This window comes from Tupaia chinensis, unplaced genomic scaffold (genome assembly GCF_000334495.1).
Source record: "Tupaia chinensis unplaced genomic scaffold, TupChi_1.0 Scaffold000187_1, whole genome shotgun sequence".
NCBI lineage: Eukaryota > Metazoa > Chordata > Mammalia > Scandentia > Tupaiidae > Tupaia > Tupaia belangeri.
This window is the reverse complement of record NW_006159662.1, coordinates 3,232,355-3,236,137: the sequence shown is the minus strand read 5'-3', so window position 1 is coordinate 3,236,137 and position 3,783 is coordinate 3,232,355. Positions and strand designations below refer to the sequence as shown.

General features: G+C 40.6%; 1 protein-coding gene across 5 annotated transcripts in view; it reads left to right on the top strand.

Moving 5' to 3' along the window:
* Nucleotides 1-1,131: 1,131 nt before the first annotated feature.
* Nucleotides 1,132-3,783, top strand: part of HELZ (helicase with zinc finger) — a 206,108-nt gene continuing 203,456 nt past the window's right edge. For all 5 annotated transcript variants that reach the window (XM_006146767.3, XM_027771163.1, XM_027771161.1 and 2 more), the window contains exon 1: nt 1,132-1,190. The gene's annotated coding sequence lies outside the window, so the exon portion shown is untranslated. The remainder of the gene's footprint in view (nt 1,191-3,783) is intronic.

The following is a 3,783-nucleotide window of genomic DNA, read 5'->3' as shown; positions in this document are numbered from 1 at the left end:
GGGGCCTGGGAAGCGGGGCTCTTCGAGGCGAGGCCCGGACGCTGGGGCTGTTTACAGCTTCTTCCCCTCGGTCCCCTTCCCCTCCGCTGGGGGCCGGGCGCCCTGGGCCCGGGCGTAGGACCGGGCCTTGCACACCCGGGCCGGGAGCCTGCGGGAGGCTTCCCCAACCCCGGGTACCCCGGGAGGGGCAGTCGAGCCTCCTTGCACGCTCCCCTCCTCCGGGTCGCGACTGGGGGTGGGGAGCGTGCAGGCCTCCCACGCCCCGCTCGATTGCCCCCTTCGAGGCTCGGACTTCCATCTGGGTGGGGCAGGGGCCGGACCGTGGGCATCGGGGAAAGTGGGTCAGGGGTGCGCCCCCTCCCTCTGCGGTGGAGGGTTCTCAGCCTGAGATCCACTTTCTTTCCCCCCTTTCCCCGCCCCCTCCTCGGAAATGCTCATTGGCCCACAAGCACATCAACAAAAATAAAAACAGACTGTTTCTTGCTGGAAATTCCATAAGAGTCCCCTTTTCAAGGCCTCAGACTGCAGTCTTATCTAGGGAACTTCGATCCTTCCCCCCAAATTATTTGGACCTCTGCACGCACCCTCGCCTTTGCTGAGGATCCTTCAGACGGGGCTGGATGCCAGGGTCTTCGGATTCTTCTTGGATTGAGATCCTCAGGTTTTGTTTGCAACTCAAAAATTGCTATTCCATCTCCCTCACAACTTACACTTTTTAGGCAAATCATTAAAATAATAAAAAGTGTAACTCCAGAGACAGCGGATTCCTGGAGAGGGGAGGAGTTGTCTTGCCTAGTTTGTTCTTAATTTTGCCCTGTTAAACTCATATTAGTGAGGTTTTTTTTTTTTTTTTTTTTTTTTTTTGTTTTTAAAGTGAGATCAGTCAGTGCTGGAAAAGATTATGTTTTTGATCTTAAGAGCATTTTTATAAGTATTTATTTATCTCACAAAAAGGAAATATTTTCATTTTAGGGTAAGAGACTCATTTGCAAAAACTTCATACTGTACCATTTTTGTAACTTTTTCCGTTTGAAATTTAGATGTCCCTTTCTTTCAGGCTGATAAAATGTTTGCTACTGACAATGTCAATGAGCAGTGTTGTACAGACACATTTTACTTTTCTGTTTGTCGCAGGAATTGGATGAAGTAATTGATCACTAATGAACGACAGTGCTGGTGAGATGTGTAAGGTGAGACTGCAGTTAAAAATGATTTCCCTTTTTTCCTTCTTGACCTTAAACAACTCAGAAGGGTAAAGCTGAAATGAAGTCATGTGATGGGGTCATATTTTCCTGTATATCCTCTCAGTTGGGTGGGCATCTGGGCAGGGCTAGATTTAGGGAGGAAAAGGATGTCAAATGTACCAGTCTTTTCAGTGGCTTAATATACTCAAACATTGTGGACCTTATCCAGAGCCAAATGTTATTTGCAGCCATCCTTGATCAGTATCTTTACCAGAGGTAATTATAGTTTGCCTCTTCAAATTTCCTTGTGTAACTTTAATTGGACGTCTTAATTTTATCTGTGTTTTGGTAGTCCTCGTTCACTCTACATTGATTATCAGCGATGGTGTATATGGATTTGTGTGTGTTTGGTTTGTGGATCTCTTGCAAAAGACACCCTTTCCATCAGAAAGAATTATTTTAGGCAAGATAGTCACTCCTGCTTTTATTTTCTGGAAAATGAACCAGAACTTGGTTCTATAATAATTAATTTGAAATAAAAATCATAGCTTTACATTCTGATTAGCTTATTAGGGACAAGACTCGTTTGTCGTTATCATTTTGGTGACATATGATGTGTGAATTTTAAGTGACTTTAAATTTAATCTAACTCGTAATGATTTAGAATCTAGGATATTACTGATGTAATGTTAATGAACAATTAGTGTTCTGGGCTGAGCAGCAGGAGGGAGGTTTTCAAATTTTACATTTTTTACAAGTGGTTTTCTCAGCTTTAAAAGGTATTTTACGATGACTTCTTTAGTAAAATGTAAGTAGTTAGGGATGATGGCTTAGTTAATGCAGTCTTTTTTTCCCTTTAACAAATATGAATGGCCTGTGGATTTTGAGATATTAGAAACTTTTCATATCTATCACAGTGTCTAAGTCTTAATAAGCTCTGCTTTATTTATTTATTTTTTTAGATTAAGTTCTATAATTGACATTTTGCCTAAGAAAACTAAAAACAAAAACAGTGGGAAAGGAGGGTGGACATAAGCCAAGCATCTTTTCTAAGTGCACACACCACATTTACTTGTGTTTGCAACTTAGGAGCACTTCCATGCGTTATATGTACTTGTTATTCTTGGCAGAGCAAATAAGGATTTTTAGATTCTTTTTTTTTCAGTTTGCAGATGCAGGTATATTCATGTATTAGGCCTCCCAATTTGAACTTCTGATTTATTTATTTTTTAAATCTACAGATTACTTTGTGGAAAGGAGCCAATGATCTACTTTGTACCTACAGAGATGTTAATTTGTAGTCTAAAATGGAATATTTCGGAGTAGGTAATCTTGAGTGACTGGTGTTGTCTGGCCTGAATCGTGTCAGGACGTTTTCTACGGCTTTCTCACATGTAGACCATCTGAGGTGTTAGTATCACTTCAGAGTGAAGTTCGTGGCTACCAAACAACTTGTTACACGAGATATTCTAAAATGGGAAACACCATAGTATTGAAGATTGTGGTGAAGTAGAAGTCTGTGTCTTTGAGCTGAATAAAGACACAGTTTTTTTAGTCTGTCCTTTTGGCTGAGAAGCAAGGACACTATTTTTAGGTAAGGCTGGAGTTTTTGGGAGTCAGTAAGTACCTCTCTATCAGCTGGTAAACGTGATTTTTGCCATTGTTAGCAAGAAAGTTTCATTTTTTAAAATACCATAAATATTCAATCTACATTGTCTTCAAGTCTGTGTACATTTATGGACTGTCCAGTTTTTACTGGAGGGAGGAGTGATGGCAAAACAACAGGAGAAATCATTCTTACTTGCAAAGGACCTGTGTAATTTAAAAATCTACAGCATATTCATGAAAGGCTAAGAATAGTGTGGAAGGACCTACAAGTAAGTAGACCAGATCTTATAAATGCATCTGTGTTCTGTGTAAGAAGTAGGCTTGGCATTAATATTGAATGCAGATCAGTCTATAAATGTCCATCAGATTATATTTAAGATCAAATATAACCCAGCACACACACACAAAAATAAGATTCTTTGCCTGTTGTTTCAGATATATGGAATATTTTGGGCTAAGTTGATGAGAGTTATCTGGGAAAGAGGGAGGAACTTCTTAAAAACGATAAGCAGATTGTTAGGGTTGTTTATTTTCACATACTCAGGTAAATTACATACATGCAAATGAATTAAACTTTTTTTCGAAAACTTTTTTTCAAGAAGAATTATTTTATTTTATTTATTTATTTTTTTGGAGAGGTTTTTGCTATAGGGTGCGTGCACTCACCAGACAGACAGAGACAGAGAGACAGATAACGAGAAATCATCCCCCCCAGGGGGGGATGGCCAAGCCGCAACTCCTCCTCCATTCTCCTCTCAGGATCTTGGGCACACACGCATACGTGACCTGCATGAGTTTTAAGCCACCGGGTCCAGGACTCGAAACGTGGTCAACTACATGGGAGTCCAGTGACATAGCCATTACACTAACTGCTGGTCCCAATATTTTATTATTATTATTATTATTATTTTTAAATTTGACCACAGAGACAGACAGACAGACAGACAGACAGACAGACACACACACACACACACACACACACACACACACA